The following is an 18,021-nucleotide window of genomic DNA, read 5'->3' as shown; positions in this document are numbered from 1 at the left end:
ATCCCCAGCCACATCTTACCTGCCTAAAGTTAGTATCCAGTTAATCTCTATCAAGGGATTAATGCATTGATCATGTAAAAACCTCTCATCACTAAATCATATCATCTCTAAACTTTTTTGCGTTATCTCTCACAGAAGCTTTTGGGGGACATCTAATATCTAATAGCAAAGCAGTATAGATTACAATAAAAGAAATTGTGCCCTTGTGAGTAGAAAAATATATGGTAGCTATAAAACCCCCAGTAAATATAAAAAATAATAAATCTTAATAAGTGATTTTATCAGTGATTTCATGATCTAACTTTAAAACCAAAAAAATCATTTTTAAAAAACTATAAAGCAACAGGATGGAATTTTTAAAAATATGATTAATAGCAAGAAACAATACACATGCTTTGGGATAAGTTTACTGAAATAACTCACAATTTCTATACTGACAACTGTTAAATATTGTAAGAAAAATTAAGGAAACATATATATATGTAACAATAACCTCAGAGATCAAAAGATTCAATAATATTAAGATATAAATTATTGTCATATTGATTCATTAATTCAATGCAATCTGAATCAAATTCCCAACAGACATTTTTTGAGGGTGGAGAAATTAACAAACAGTAAACAAAAATGGAAATGAAAGTGCAAAAAGTCTTGGATAACCAACACAATTTTGAAGAAGAAAAAAAGAATAAGTAATTATTCTTTGTGATTTCAGGACTTTTTGTAAAGCCATGGTTATTCACACAGTTTGATATTAGCATAAAGATAGAAATTGACCAATGGAATGAAATAGCCCAGAAACTGAGCCAGATTTATATATATATACATATTGTATGTGTGTGTATATACATATATACATGTATATATGTATCATATGCATATACATATACCAATTTGTGAGAATACTTCAATGTAGAAAGAAAAGTCTTTTTAGAAAGTATTAATATGATGATTGGAAAAATATAAACTAAATTTTTACTTCATAGACTTAAGTATACAAGCTAAATATTTTAGATGAAAACATAAGAGGATATGATTTGGGGGAAAATAAATGTGTTTTAGATAGCCATGATAGTGCAGAAAACAATAACCATTAGAAAATTAATAAATTATATTTAACTTAAAAAGTTAAAATATCTTAATCAAAAGGGAAATTAAGAAAATGTATAGGCAAATCAAATCATGTATACATACAATAGTCAGTATGTATACATGCCCACATATACGTGCATATACGTGGTGCATATAATAGAAAAGAATCCCTACAATGTAGTAAAAAGTAAACTAACCTAATTTAAAAGTAATTTAAAATCTGGAGATTTTCATCACAGAAGAAGATATCTGAATGATCAATATGTATTTGAAAAGGAATTTAACTTCATTATTCACAAATTAAAATGATTAAAGTAAAAAGTCCAAAGGCATCAACAGTGAAAATATGGAATATCAAAGTATCTCACATATTCCTGGTGTAAAAATAAAATGGTACAAGCATTCTGAGAAAATTGCAATTGTCCTTTTACCCAACAATTTTATCCCTGAGTATTTATTCAAGAGAAATGAATATGTGTCCACAAAAACACTTGTACCCTAAGAACATTCATGATAGTGTTATTCATGATAGCCAAACCTTGAACCAGTCCAAATGCCTATCTACAGAATGAATGAACAAAATTACAACTTACTCATATAATGATCTATTAGCCAACCACTCGAGAGACGTGGACCACTCAAAATGTGCAACATGTTCTGTGCCGAGAGAAAAGAGTTATGCACAGAAGGAGAGACTTTGTTCATTTGATTCCTTTTTACATGACATTCTAGAACAAACAAAACTAACTTATGAAGAAATAAATCAGGGGGCTGGGGATGTGGCTCAACCTGTAGCATGCTCACCTGGCATGCGTGGGACGCTGGGTTCGATCCTCAGCACCACATAAAAATAAAGATGTTGTGTCCACCGAAAACTGAAAAATAAATATTAAAAAAAGAAAGAAATCAGAATACTAGTTGCTTTGAAGAGGGGAGATTATGAGTGGAGTGGATGGGGTACAAAGAAACATTTCGGGGTGATAATTATTGATGTCTGTCTTGATAGACGGTATAGATCATAACCTGAACAGTTTCACTTATTTAAACTCATAAAATGCTTACACTTAATATCTGTGAATTTTACTTATATTAACTATATTTCAATAAAAGTTTTTAAAAGAATTAACTTCCACAAAATATTAATAAATGTGCTCTGATCAAAATAGCGATAGGTACACTGAAAATAAGTTGAGGTCCAGCTAAAGTAAGGATCATAGTAATTTGCCCAATAGTGCTGTTCCAATTGTATTTCATCTCTGCATTTTAAATTAATACATAGAAAGTTGTTTGCTACTATATGAGCCACCCACAGCTGATAAATTTGGCTTTTACGTTGGATGATGCAACTGAAACAGAAAAGATTGTTATGTGTCTGAAACATGCTGAAATCTTAGTGATATAAAGCCCTACATTTACAGGCAGAGGCAGGGTTTGGGGGCACAAATCAATTAGCTGAGTAAATGATGGTAGGATTATGACTCCATGCAGTTCATTTGCTAAGGAATATTAGTTAGCTATGTATTGCTAGAGGACAAAGTCCACATATGGAATGAGTGAATGTTTGATTTGTAAGGGGAAAAAATGGAAAGAACCATTTAAAGTGAGATCTTGATAGTTTGAGATATGTTGAGATGGTATGAAAGGTATACCTTAAGTGAGAGTTGGTTCCATGAAACAGTGCTTTTGCTTTTCTGAGAGTCTAAGACCTGGTTTGACTTTCTTTTTTTTTTTTTTTTTTTTAATTGATTGTTCAAAACATTACAGAGCTCAAGACATATCATCTTTCATACATTCGACTCAATTGAGATTTGAACTCCCCAAATACATAATACAGACTCACTTCTGTTACATACTCACGTTTTTACATAATGGCATATTAGTGACTGTTGTATTCTGCTACCTTTCCTATCCCCTACTATCCCCCCTCCCCTCCCCTCCCCTCCCATCTTCCCTCTCTACCTCCTCTGCTGTTGTTCAGTTCTCTCCCCTTTTTTCCCCCCACCCCCTTTCCCCTCATAACCTCTTATAATTTTGTGTATCACTGAAGGTCTCCTACCATTTCCATATGTTTTCCCTTCTCTCTTCCTTTCTCTCCCCCCATTCGGGATAGAAGAAGGCACAGAGATTCAAACCAAAGGAATGGTTTGACTTTCAATGAGTGCACTTTGTGAATAATATAACCAGAAGCAGGAAAGCAGTCGTACCCTTTTCCTTTAATCTTTTAAACTATGACTGATTTAGAAGCACACCAGAAAATATTAAACACTATTCAACTAAGTGAAAAGAACCAGTCTATAGTAGATGGTACAAAATATTTATATTGAACAAAAGTCAAGAAAAAATATATGCATGTGGGAAGCAGAGTGAAGGAAAGTGGCCCCCACATTTATTATGTTGGAGAAGGGAGAAATAGAAACCATCTTCTCTCTTAGAAAGAGCCTGAGGATAAAGCATGTTTCATATTGGCCAGGCATTTGAAGATGATACCCCATCCACTGTTCTAAGTTTTCCCTTTATCACAGTCATTAAAAGCCTGAAACAGCATTTGTTGAATAATCTTGGGAAATGTTTGATTTGGGAAGGTGGAGGAAAAAGAGTAGCCATTATTTTTCAGTAGCAGCCAGAGACTGACATACAGATTTGACAAGACAACAGATGTGGAAATTTGCTACCAGATTACAACTATCTTCCTGAGAATATCTCACCTCAGCTTGACAGGAAGTCCTGATTAGTGATAAGACCTTCTATGTAATCCATTATTTTCTGGATTTCTTGAAAATCTGTCACTGGTACTCATGTCTTTACTACTCTAGGAATTCCATAATTAAAAAATCTTCCAATTCTGTGTATTTAATCCCTATTACTTGACATATCTCATATGATTTCTGTCTACCTTAGCAAAGCCTAATTAAACCTAAGAGAAGTATTATGGACTGCAACATCCCTGATAATTCAGAAACCTTATTTTATGCCATCTACTAAGCTATTGGCTATAATGGTGCATCCAGCAATGGTTTGATCCATGTCCTTGTGATGTTTTAATTTAGAGGGGAAAATCAGACGACAGAAACTAATTTTAAGAGCATCTCAGATGATTCTAATGTACAAATAGTATTGAGAGGCACAGCTGAATTTTATCTTTCCATCAAACCCACTTTTCATCCTGAGCTCCCCCATTTTACTTGTTTGTATGGGCTATCATCTGAATGTTCATGTTCTCCCAAATTCACATTCTGAACACCTTCTCCATGGTGATATTTTTACACAGTGGAGACTTGATGAATTGATTACATCATGGTGATGGAGCCCTCGCAAATCGAATTAGTGTTTTTACAAAAGAAACCCCAGGGAGCTGCCTTGGTCCTTTCAACATGTAAGGACACAATGAGAAGGAAAATACACTGGGTGACTACACACTATATGATTTTAGTCCTAAGCAAAATAAGGGTGATCTGTTTGCTCAATAGCTGGACGTTATGAAGAGAAAGAGAGATTCAGAGGTGACATTTGGATTTTAGCAAATATGGTCAGTTCAGAAGAAAATGTAATGGCCTTTTGGACATGTCTTTATTCAGCAATGGACTTGTCTTCATGTATGACTAAGTATTAAACATAAATGCCAAGGCTTAGTGAGTCTTTCTTTGGCTGAAATCTTGTAGAATTTTCTACTTTTGTGGATCACATCTATGAATCATAAATATCTTAAATCTGTTTTGGAAGCTGTGATTTTCCATTGTAAGGGAAGATCTAACTTCAGTTGGAAAAATGTTCCAAAAATCAGTTTTAATGAAAGCCATAAGTAATACAGAAAAATCATTTTAGATCCCCATTCAAGGTTTTTCTAATTCTTTCAGGTGAGCAAGAGTTTCAGAAGTAGACTTGTTAAGATAAAACATTAACCCTTTGAGAGGATTTATATAGGAATTCAGTGAATCAACACAATCAATGTTGTTCCTAACTGTGCTTGTTAAGGTAACGAGAAACTTAGGATTCCCAGAATGCTTTCCTACACTAGAATTAGGAATAACACAATCATTAGCCAACAGCCTGTTATCAGGGGTGTTAATATAAGTTTATAGATGTTGATCTCGGAAAAAGTGAGTTCTATTATGTTTTCCTACAAATATATATATATATATATATATATATAATCTATTAATTTTCCATTTAACATCTCCATTTCTCTCTAAGTTATACCAGGAATTTTGTTTGTGGCTCACTACATCACTGGCTATTATGTACAACCTGTCCCATTCACAGAAATACTGAAATATACTATAGTCTCTTCAGAGAAGAAAAAATACGCAATAAAGACTGCACAAATATGTCACCACAACACAATATCCAAAGGGAGATGTTATTCATTCAACATTTAGTAGCAAACAACCCTGTGCAAAGTCTGTAGCAGAGTCTGTGGAAATAGACAATGGAAATATAAGCATAAAACATGATCTTGGCATCATAAGCTTTAGTCTATTAAAGGGAATCAGCATTTAGTAGTGAAGTTCTCTCTTCCCTTCTTTTTCAGGCAAAAGTCAGATGTTAATAATAGTTCAATGCCTCTTATCTCTTCTAGATAATTTCCATTTCTTCCCTTACAGGTAGTCTTACCAATAAATTTCTTGATCGTCGTCTAATTCCATTTTGGGTCTGCTAATTGGAGTTGCAAAAATAATGCTAATTTATATTCTGCTATTAAGGGTAAAGTATTTTAAACATATTTTATCAAGCTGGTTTATATTATTGTAGGATTCTTCTGTAATCTCTTCTATTTTCTTTCTATTTGTTCTGTGGATTATTTTGGGGTGGTGGGGTATTTGAGATTGAACTCAGGGACACTCAACCACTGAGCCACATCCTCAGCCCTATTTTGTATTTTTATTTAGAGACAGGGTCTCACTGAGTTGCTCAGTGCCTCACTTTCCTTGAGGCTGGCTTTGAACTCTCTATTCTTCTGCCTCAGCCTCCCAAGCCGCTGGGACTACAGGTAATGCAGCCACCACATCCAGATGTTCTATAAATTATTGAGAGAAGAGTATTAAGTCTCTTTCAACCCTTTAACTCCATCAATTTTATTTATGTGTTTTAAAATTAGTTGTTATGTGTGAAGATATGTTAGATTATATGCTGATTTTTTTTGATGAATCTACTGCCGTTTGTCATTATGCAATATTTCTATTTATTCTTGGCGCTATTGTTTGTATTGAAATGTACCTTGATATTAGTACAACCACTATATATTTATTTTAGAATTTTCATAATATTTATTTTATGTTCTATTACTTTTACCTTATCATTATCTATGTTTGTGATGAATTTCTTTTGTTGATAACATACATTGTGGTCATGTTATTGTATTCCATTAACCTTTATCTTTTAGTTGGAATGAGTGTACCTTTTATATTAACTGTAAATATTTCATCATTGGAATTAAATCTCCGATATTATTGTTTTTTTCAAGTTCTTCCATCTGTCCTTTCTTCTTTATTCTTCTAATTTTACTGCCTACTTTTGGATTGGATTTTTTTCCCGTGATTATATTTCATCATTGGCTTATTAGCTATGCTGTTTTGTTCCCAGAGTTTTCCCTGGGGTTTACAACATACATGTTTAATTTATTTCAATTTACCTTAAAACAATATTTTATCACTTCATGGGTGGTGTACAAACCTTACAACAGTATTATAGTTCTGCTTTTTCTTCTCCTCTCATTTCTGCTCCCATCATCACACATTTTAATTTTACATATTTAGATTTTTACTTGTTATGGTCAATTCTATTTTTAGAGTGATTTAAAAAATGAAAAAATATCTTTTATATTTACCTTCAGCTTTGTTATTTGAAAGTGTTTTGCATTTATTTGTTTTGATAAAAGTTTCTTTCTGAGAATATATCCCTCTTGCCTGAGAGACTTCCTCCTACGTTTTGGTATCATAGGTCTTGGCAAAAAATATTCTATGTTGAAAGAAAAACTATTTTTTTTTTGCCTTTTGAAAGATGTTTTCACTGAGTGTAAAATTAAATATTCGAAAATTATCTCAATACTTTCAAGATGTCAATTCTTTGTTTTTCCTCTTACCTCTCACCTTCTCTGGTGAGCAGTCTCTTATAATCCATATCTCTTTTTCTTTTCACTGTATAGTATATATCCTTTTCTGTGCCTATCTTTACTCTTTTCTGTTCTTCTTTGAGGGGTGGAATTTCCTCAATATTCCTGTCCTTCCACGTGGCAGCAAACCTCTGCCTAGTCTCTGTGTGAGTCATACAGGTGAAAGTTTTGCTTCTCCTCCAGTTGTAGGAACTCCCTGTTAGCGCTAGGGGATTTAGGCAAGTCTTTTGCCTACCATTTTCCCATGGGAATAGAGTGTCTTCCTACACTTGAATCAGCAGTGAGGAGTCTTTACCAAGTCTTAGTGTTGACAGGGGGTTCCCACCCTTCTCTCCTACAGCAGTCCTTTGTCCATTGAGAGAGAAGTCAAGCAGGGGATGGAGCTTTGTGATTTTCCTTTGGTGGGATCAGATCTCATCCTGTGTACTTATACCCCAAAGGGAAACTCTCTCTGGAATCCTGACCTTCCCCCATTCAATGCCAACTTCCTTAGCATCTAGGCCTCATGGAATCCATACGAGGATGCTAGCCTATATTAATGTTTTTCAGTACATTAACATTTTAGCTGATTTTTCCTAACTGCTCTTGTCACTGCAATGTCATTCATATATTGGCAGTCACTGGTGGTCCATGTCCAGTGGTCCATCTCTCCTTGGTGGGACCTGTTCATCCTTGTTTTAGCTACTTGGTTATTATACAATTTCAAATTTTTCCAGTGAGCTCCAAAAAAGTTATGATTTTTTATTGTTTCTCTTGAATTTTCTTGTTTTTAACACAAAACACTGCCTTTTCTATCTTTCTACATTCTAGCTTTATAAAAATAATTTATCCTGGGTTAGAAATAATTGGCAGTGATAGTATTGAAACATAACTCTATTGTTTTATTTTAATAGACTTGGTTTTCATTAATAATAGCATTAGATCTGTGAGTTGGTACTTTTTAAAATACACAAATTCTGAAAGTCAGGTGCAGTGGTGCAGGCAAGAGGATCACAACTTCAAGTCCAATGAGATCCTATCTCAAAATAAAATTTTAAAAGGCTGGGGACGTAGCTTTGTGGTAGAATACCCTTAAACTCAATTCCCAGTAAAGCACCCGCGCATGCACATGCGCATGCACACACACACACACACACACACACACACACACACACACACACAGAAGTTCTTAACACTGTTTCTGTGTTTCTTGTTTCATTTGTTACAGTAAAGTGAAATGTGTATTTCTGGGGAAGGCACAGAAAAGGCACACACAGTTCTTGGTGTGAAATTCTTGAGAACAATATGTAACAGGTACATTTTGTTATTCACATTGTTCACCTAAGAAAAAAAGAGAAAACAATACTCTGTAGGATGGATAAAGAAGGCGTTAAGACTTAAAGAAAAGGAAATTGACTAAGGTTTCCCAGAATAATCACAATTAGTGAGGAGGCAATAAAGTAAAGATGTGAACTGAAGTGGTCAAGAAAATGCTGGCACCAAGCCTATGATATCTGTATGATTTTTTTCTTTTCTTACCAGCAACACATGGGGAAGAAAAGTATACTCAGTCTCCTTCTGAATTCACTAGCAGAAAGATAGTAAATGGATTCCCAGTATGTAAAATGCTTTTAATATCTGGTCTTTCTAGATTGCTTATTGTACCATAAACCTGGAATTCATTTATATACAGGGCATAGCCCACATGAAAAATCCATGTAAGTTATATTATTTTTGAAGTACAAGTATGAGTTATTCATGAACAAAAATGACTCTTGCAATAATAAGCAATGTCTTTGTGTATTGCTCAGAACATCAAAACCTGAGAAGATCCCGAAGGACTTGGGGAGCTGTGAAGGTCATCTCAAATCTTTCCAAGGGAACAGAAACACATTGCCTGTTTTTTGCTCTCATCCATATCCTTTTTAATTACTGGAAAGTTAATTATCAAGTAAGATATCTGATTCCAATGAATAACACTTTTAAAATCTCAATGGATATCTCTGATTTTAAAGTACATACACGTTCTACCGTGTGATAGTGCATAGATTTGCCTAAGACATGATTAGGGTTTGAATAAGAATTATTGAGTCAAAACTCAGAATTCATGCTATTGTATCACCAGTTCTTTAAAAATACATCTCTCTTTTCTCTAAAGTTTGAAAAGCTATCTAATAATAACAAAATAATAATAATAATGTCAAAATTCCAGGAAATCAAAAATATCTGGCTAACAAATGCAAATACAACAGGAGAGAAGTGTTTCAAATTGTTTCAAAGTACAGAGGACAAAGAACATCAAGTAAAACAGTGGATTTTTCTTGTGTACAAGATATTGATGCTGGCTCTTATGGAATGAATCATTAATCTGATTTCAATAACAGCAGGTACAGGAAATGAGGCACTGTCTTAGGCACTTCTTTCTTTGTAGTTTTACTACAATAAACATAATACACATACAAAATGATAATCTCTCTAAAATATTGGCCAGTGCTTGACCTAAGCACAGACAACATCAGACTTTGATCAGCTAGACCCTACCCTCTGAGTCACCAGAAGTCTGATCTTACGCAGCCTTTCATTGTGATTGGCTCAGACTGAGTAGAACTGAATCTGCAGATTAAAGTTATCAAATTTATGAATCAGAAGGAAGAGCTATTCAGAGGAGGTCTGATCACAAAAACCAAGGCTGATGAAAGACTTAATTGATTTACAACTAAAATTTAGATCTCTTTATGTGTTTCATATTATTTATACTTTAAAGTGGGATCATTTGCTTTTCACATCCATTCGTTAATATTTCTTCAAATGCTTCAGGTACCTAAAATAATGTCTTTAATAAATTACTCTGGAGGGTTATTTTCAATATTGGTTATATATAGTTCTGTATAGTTAAAGAAAAATTATTTTGTTAATTTGAATGATTATAATTTTTTTCCCCAAACTAAGTTGAATCTGACACATATAAACTAGGAGACATCTCTAAATTTAGTTAACATCATTCCTTGTTTTGAGGGCATTCATTTCCAATTACATACATACATACGTCACCATTAGAAACCCTCATACCCTGACCCATATTTCTCAGCTCCTAGCTTCACATATGAGAATCTTTAACACTGATGAAATCATTCAGTCTGCCAAATAAGTTCAAAAGCACCTCAAGCAGACAGACCCACTGGTACTGAACCTGTCTAGAAGGGCTTGAGAGGGGCAAGGGGCAAGGTTGCCTGTAGGAGCACAGCAGGACAGAGGGTGGGGACTTGGTGTCATCCTCCCCTGGAGACTGATGTTGAGGGCGCAGAGTCTTGCTTTTTGTTTTCTCATTTAGTGACGGGGCTTCTGAGTAGTTCCTTTGCCAGAAAGATAATAATCAGCCAATATTTTGACAATCCCTCTGGATAACAACCAGTTTTCCTCTCTGAGTCAGAAGACCTTTTCAGATGTCTTGAATAAGCTCATAGGAGAATCCTGTTTTAAATCTCCTGATGCCTTTAATTGGTTTCTTATCAGGAAAAGGGAAGCTTGACACATTATATTTTCTAACCTTAAGAAATTTTGCTCATAGTCTTTACCAATCAATTAGGTCAATAGAAAAAAACTACTAAAAGCTGTATGGTTCTGTAGAAAATGAAAGTAAGCTGCAATTAGAAGATCAGTTGTTTTCTATTTACTAGCTTTTTGATTTCAAGTCAATACCTTGACTTGTCTCAGTATCATTATTTATTTGGGTGTGTGTGTGTGTGTGTACTGAGGATTGAACCCAGGGGCACTCAACCATGAGTCATATCCCCAGCCCTATTTTGTATTTTATTTAGAAACAGGTTCTCACTGAGTTGCTTAGCACCTTGCTTTTGCTGAGTCTGGCTTTGAACTCTGGATCCTCCTGCCTTAGCCTCTGGAGCCTCTGGAATTACAGGAATGTGCCACCACACCCGGCTACATTTTTTAAATCTCTAAAATGGGGAGAAAATGTCTGGTGTACATATACCACAGGGATGTTGTAAATAGCAAATGAAAGAATGTGCATGATACTCTTGGTGAATGGATCGTGTATAAACATATTTAATGTGTCTAGCTGTGTATTCACTCATACTATCCTTCGAATCCAACATTCATTTTTCTCATATGTTCCTAGTTTAGATTTTTGCTCAATTAAATCATTCTTTCTCTTACAGTAAGGATGGAAAAGAAATTTTGTGTCCCATGTCAACATGGTAAGTGATAATGACTGCCTAAAATATATATTGAAAAGAATTCTTCATTTGTTCTTTCTAGATATATATGAGAGTAGAAGGTATTTTGACATATTATATATACATAGAATAAGTATAATTAATTAGGATCCCATTCTTGTGGTTGTACATCATGTGGAGTTACATTGGTTGTTTATTCATACATAAAGATAGGAAAGATGTCTGATTCATTCTACTATCTTTTCTATTTCCACCTCCCCTCCCTTCCTTTCATTCTCCTTTGTTTAGTCCAGTGAACTTCTAATCTTCCCCTTCCTTTTTGTGGGTTAGCATCCACATATCAGAGAGAACATTCAGCTTTTGTTTTTTTGGGATTGGCTTATTTCATTTAGCATGATAGTCTCTAGTTACATCCATTTACTGGCAAATACCATAATTTCATTCTTCCTTATGACTGAGTGATATTCTATTGTGTATATATACCATTTTTTCTTTGTCCATTCATTGTTGTTAGATACATAGGTTAGTTCCAGAGTTTGGATATTGTGAATTGAGCTGCTGTAAACACTGATGTGGCTGTGTCACTGTAGTATGCTCATTTTAAGTCTTTTGGGTATAAACCAAAGTGAGATACCTGGGTCAAAGGATGGTTCTCATTCCAAGTTTTCTGAGGAATCTTTGTACTGCTTTCCAGAATGGTTGCACCGATTTGCAGTTCCACTGGCAATGTATGAGTGAACCTTTTTCTCCACATCCTTGCCAATATTTATTGTTACTTATAGTCTTGAAAATTGCCATTCTGACAGGGATGAGATGAACTCTCAGTGTAGTTTTGATTTGCATTTCTCTTATTTCTAGTGATGTTGAATATTTTTTCATATACTTGTTAACCATTTGTATTTCTTCTTCTGTTAAGTGCCGGTTGAGTTCCTTATCCCATTTATTGATTGGGTTATTTGTTTTATTGCTGCTACTTTTTTTAGTTATTTGTGCATCCTGCAGATTAATGCTCTCTATAAGGTGCAGATGGTAAATTTTTTTCTCATTCTGTAGCTCTCTGTTCATGTTCTTGATTATTTCCTTTGCTGTGAAGAAGCCTTTTAGTTTGATACCATCCCATATATGGATCCTTTTTTTTTTTTGTAATACTTTTTTTTAGTTGTAGATGGACACAGTACCTTTTCATTCATTTATTTTTATGTGGTGCTGAGGATCAAACCCAGTGCCTCACCTGTGTGAGGCAAGCGCTCTACCGCTGAGCCACAACTTCAGGCCCCATGTATTGATTCTTAATTGTCCTTCTTACATTTAGGAGTCTTATTGAGGAAGTCACTTCCTAAGCTGACATGGTATAGAGATGGGCCTACTTTCTCTTCTAGTAGGTACAGGGTCATTGGTCTAACACCTAGGTCCTTGATCCATATTGAGTTAAGTTTTGTGCAGGGTAAGAGATAGAGGTTCAATTTCATTCTGCTACATATGGATTTCTAGTTTTCTCAGTACCATTTGTTGAAGAGCTGTCTTTTCTTCAATGTATGTTTATGGCACTTTTGTCTAGTATGAGATAACTGTATTTATGTGGGTACGACTTTGTGTTTGTTCCACTGGTCTTCATGTTTTAGTGCCAATACCATGCCATTTTTGCTTCTATAGCTCTGTAGTATAATTTAAAGGTATGGTGATGTCTCCTGCTTCACTTTTGTCACTAAGAATTGCTTTTTGCTATTCTGAGCCTCCTATTTTTCCAAATGAATTTCATGACTGCTTTTTCTATTTATATGAAGAATGTCATTGGAATTTCTATAGGAATTGTACTTGATCTGTATAGTGCTTTTGGTAATATGGCCATTTTAACAATATTAATTCTGCCTTTTCGAGAATATAGGAGAACTTTCATCTTTTTCTAATTCTTTCTTTAGTGTTTTGTGGTTTTCATTGTAGAGGTGTTTCATCTCTTTTGTTACATTGATCCTCAAAAATTTTATTTTTTAAGGCTATTGTGAATGGGATCGTTTTTCCTGATTTTTCCTTTAGTTGATTCATCATTAGTGTATAGGAATACAATTGATTTATGGGTATTAATTTTATATCCTGCTACTTTGCTGAATTCATTTATGAATTCTAGACCCTTTCTGGTGGAGTGTTTTGGGTCTTCTAAACATAGAATCATGTCATCGGCAAATAGGGATAGTTTGAGCTTTTCTTTTCCTATTCATATCCTTTTAATTTCTTTCTTTTGTCCAATTGTTCTGACTAGAGTTTTCTGGGACTATGTTGAATAGGAATGGTGAAAGAGGGCATCCCTGTCTTGTTCCAGTTTTTAGAGGGAATGCTTCCAATTTTTCTCCATTTAGAATGATGTTGGCCTTGGGTTTATATTGAGAAGAATTTTGATGAAGTTTAAGTTTAAATATTCATAGTAACTAATATATTTCCTATGGAGAACAATATAGGAAGACCAGTAGCCATGGTCCACATTTGCAATAATTTCCTTAGAATTCCAGATTATTATTCCTATAAAGTAGACATAGTCTTTTTATGGTAATTAAGAATACAGCCTCTTTGAATGACCATAATAAGTTTCTGAGGCTATTTTTCCTTTAATTTTGAAATAAGAAAAGTACAGTGGACAATAGAGTGATCTATCTGTGAATGAACTGAAAAGAAAGATAAAACTTAGGTTTTCTGACCAGTGAGGTAAAAATGTCTCACTTGCCTCACTCAAGAATAAAATATTTTCATGAAAAAAGACTGTTCTTCAGTAAAGGGAAATGAATATATGTGTGCATCTCCTGTGAGAACCTCCTAACATGTTGTCAGGGACTATGAAGAACAAATTAAAATCACTGCCATTTTTATGATTACAAATTAATGTTAATGTATGCTAGGAAGAGAGATCTGAGATGCTCTTCCCCAAAGTGAGAAATTGAAGGAAAAATATGACAATGTAGAGTTTGGACAACTAGCTCTTAAAATGAGCTATTAAAAAATGGGCCATGCTAGTATACAGACAAAGATACAGTGAACTCTTGATCTAAAGATTAAATGACCCCAAAATATCTGGTTAATGTATTCACCCTATTAATATTCATTCATTCATCTATTCATTCAACAAATAATATGTGAGCACTATATGTCACAAAGTGTGGTCAGTGATGGTAATGCAATGATGAATTAAGCAAGCCTGGATTTCCTTGATTCACAGGAATTACATTTTCACAAACTATCATCAACCAGATAATTACATTTATGGGAATAGCTTCAAAGGTCATATTGCAGGGTGCTAAGAAGATTTCAATGGAGGGCTTTAATTCTCTGAAAGTAAGCAAAGTTAAAGCCAAAAGTTTGTAGTGCCTAAACATGTGAAGGGAAAGATTTAGGAAACATTTTCTAGTTAAAATAATTTTTATATGAGGGGCAAAGAACTAAAATAGCTAACATCCCTAATTAAGCCAGTTTAGACTTTAAGAAAGTAATGACAGATGGATAAGCAGGTTAGTTAGAAACTGAGTCCCCAAAGTGATAAATATTTTTGATGCTGGTATGTTCTGCATTTTCACCTAAGACTAGGAGATTTTCAGTGTCTTATCGCTAGGTTGACTTCAGTGGCATGATTCTTCTGTTTGGATTCTCTTTGTTCCTCAGGCCCCTCGGGAATGAGTCATAAAATCCTCATATATAACAGGAATATGGAAAAGGCTTTCTATATTCCTGTGACACAATGGCTACCACCTAGGAATCTGTCCATGCATCATCCTTCACACACATAGAGATTATCAAAGAGAAGACAATAAAACCCTGTAGGGGCAGCCAACATCCAATGACTGGTAGACATGGTCATAAAGATCTCAAGTTGGGACAAGTCTAAAATGGCTTCCCTAGCTTCAGAGATCCCTGCAGAGTCAACTGATCCCCTCAGTGAGATTGTCTTGAAGCCTACCGCCTCCCTCAATCCTGCCTCCTTCCTATTCCTTCCACAAGTAGTGGATCCAGGTACTTCTTACTAAACTTCGAGCAAGCTAATCTCTGTGCTATAGGCTAATTTCTGTCTTCACCCAAGTCATATGTTGAAGTCCTAACTCCATATGTGACTGTATTTGGGAACAGGACTTTAAGGAGGTAATTATGAAGTCATAAGAACAGGTTCAGAAAAGAGCTCTCATTGGAACCCTACTATGCTAGCACCGTGATCTCAGACTTTCAGACTTCAGAACTCGAAGAAATTTTCTGTTGTTTAAGCCATCCAGTCTCTGGTATTTAGTTATGGTAGCCCAAGCTAACTACATTCCATCTCAGTGTCTAGTTCACAATATGCAACAGTGACCCTTTTTACCACCACGGACTTTACCGTAAGAATGGTTCCTTGCACTCAAATGAAAGTGATAGCCCTCACTGAAACAAAAACAAAAAAATTGTATACATAAAGATTTCGATATCTTTAAGTGGTGACTTGAAACCAAAGCTTTCTATTTAAAAAGAATCTTCTCCACCCAAATTACTGGAAGAAGATAACTGCCTGGTGAGCATGAGGCTATTCATCATATTCATGACTCAGGGAGATGGTGCTGCTGGGTCCCCAGAGTTTCTGGCAGGTGGAAATGGAGAGATTGTCATTTCCAGTATGCCATGTCCCCAGTGGAGCTGAATCACTTGAAATTCCAAACACCTGCATTGTCTTCCCTAAGGCTTCTTACCATCAGAATGCAAGGCACTGCTGAGCTCTGAGACAGAAGATAAGGAAAGTCCACTGAGCCAAGGAAACAACAAATAATTTGGTGGAAGCCTCTGGAAATCTAGCATTTCCAGTCAAAGTGAGGAGAAATAAATGTTTTACTCTAAATTATTTGGGGGTATATATGGGAAAGGAGAAAAACCTGAATCTTGCCTTCTAATCATGACTTCCTCACATGAAATTTCTGAGCAGATATACACAAGGATCAATACCACAAAAAGTACTGGTTCATCATTAAAGCTGAGCTAGCACTTGCCACTGGGATAAAAACTTTGGTTTGAACTAATTTGATCCAGCTGAGACTACTGGAAGCTAAACCAGTGTCTCATTTCCACCTTAAACCCAAACCCAAATTTTAGTATTATGTTTTCTCTAATTAGAAGAAAGGTAGAAAGAAATGAAAGAGATCTGAAGGAGCCTGAGCATGCCTCTGCTCATCCTGCTGCCTCTGGAAAGCCACCTTCTACAGTACTCTATCTGACACCCTATAGAAACCCTTACCCTTCCAGACCACTGAATGAAGATGTTCTGATTTCCACAGGTGGAGTAAGTTACTCCTTACTTTGCCCTTTTACCTTAAATACGGCCGCACTGTACATTTCAGTATCTTTATAATTTCTCATTGGGTTCTTTTAATCACAGCAGAATTTCTTAGGGGATAGTAACATGCCTTGTTACTCTGTCTGTAAGCATATCAGGGGACCTGATGAAGAATAGGTGCTGTATATTCAGGTACCTGAAAACACGTCTGGATCCAATGGTTCCTTCCAGCCTCAAGGCCCACAAAACACACCAGTCTTTCACCTACCCCGACTGCCCCACCCCATCCACAGTACAAGACTCCCTGACCTACAGACATGCCTTGGAGAGCCATATCTCCAGCATGCGCTATGCCTGAAATGTTCCCCCAATGTCTTGAACTGTGAAAATCTTCACTTAACCTCTGAAGCCTTTTTCACACACCAGTTCTTCCTGTCAGTCTCCTTTGCCTCCATATCAACTCTCACTGATACATTTTGTTGGTACATTACTCTATTCTTTCTTAGCTTTCCACTCTTAGAAGGTAGAATTCAGGTTGCACTCCCTTCTCTGTCCCTTCTCTGCACTCAGACCAACACATGACTTTCTGCTTTTGTCCCCAGTGAATCTACTCCACCTTTTATATCCTCTGTGCACAAACATAGGAAGCATCTTAAAACTCTTTGCCTGTGACCATTCTCTATGTCTTTTGGCCCCACTGTCTGTGTTCACTACTGTTCTCCTAGCCCAGTGCCATGCCCGTCTTTTTTCCCTGGAGGGCTCTGTTTCCTCTTGATCATCCTGTAGTTTCACCCATGGTCACCACGGATCTTCCTTCTACTCTAGACTCCTGGATGCTCTGAAGGCAGAGGCTCTTTCTTACTTGCCTTTCTCTTTCATTAAGCAAACACTTCCAAAGGCCTAGCATGTGTGGGCTCTATTCTAGGTTTAAAGACAGAAATATAAATAAAACTCAGTTCTTTTCATAGTGTTTGGCATACTGTAGAATTTTCAGATATATTCATGAAATAAATGAACGACACAAGGAATTAATAATTTTAAAATGCACAGATTACTGTCTTTCTCTTTTATCTCATCAACTTTCTCTTGGATAAAATTGGCCCGTGGCCCACATTTATATAATCAATTAATTTTTAGCAGTTTTCAATTCAATGAGAAATGAGTCTTTTCAACAAATCATCCTGGGCCAACTGAATTTCCAAAATACAAATATTAACATTAACCCTTATCTTATATGGCACAGACAAAATATAACTCAAAATGGATCATAGAACTAAATTTGAAATCGAAAACAATAAAACTGGAAAAAAAACATGAAAGAAAATCTTTGTGACCTTAAAATTAGGTATTATACAAAATGCACATAACATAAA

The 18,021-nt window shown here is 35.3% G+C and overlaps 1 long non-coding RNA gene across 1 annotated transcript in view; it reads right to left on the bottom strand.

The window, feature by feature from the left end:
* Nucleotides 1-1,896: 1,896 nt before the first annotated feature.
* LOC120890918 (uncharacterized) overlaps nt 1,897-18,021 on the bottom strand; it is a 33,637-nt gene continuing 17,512 nt past the window's right edge. Inside the window, exon 3 of the long non-coding RNA XR_013427244.1 lies at nt 1,897-1,967. This is a non-coding gene — a long non-coding RNA (uncharacterized LOC120890918). The remainder of the gene's footprint in view (nt 1,968-18,021) is intronic.

Source organism: Ictidomys tridecemlineatus, chromosome 11 (assembly GCF_052094955.1).
Source record: "Ictidomys tridecemlineatus isolate mIctTri1 chromosome 11, mIctTri1.hap1, whole genome shotgun sequence".
Taxonomy (NCBI): Eukaryota; Metazoa; Chordata; class Mammalia; order Rodentia; family Sciuridae; genus Ictidomys; species Ictidomys tridecemlineatus.
Note: the sequence above shows the minus strand (reverse complement) of the source record. Positions and strands in the feature narration are given on the sequence as shown.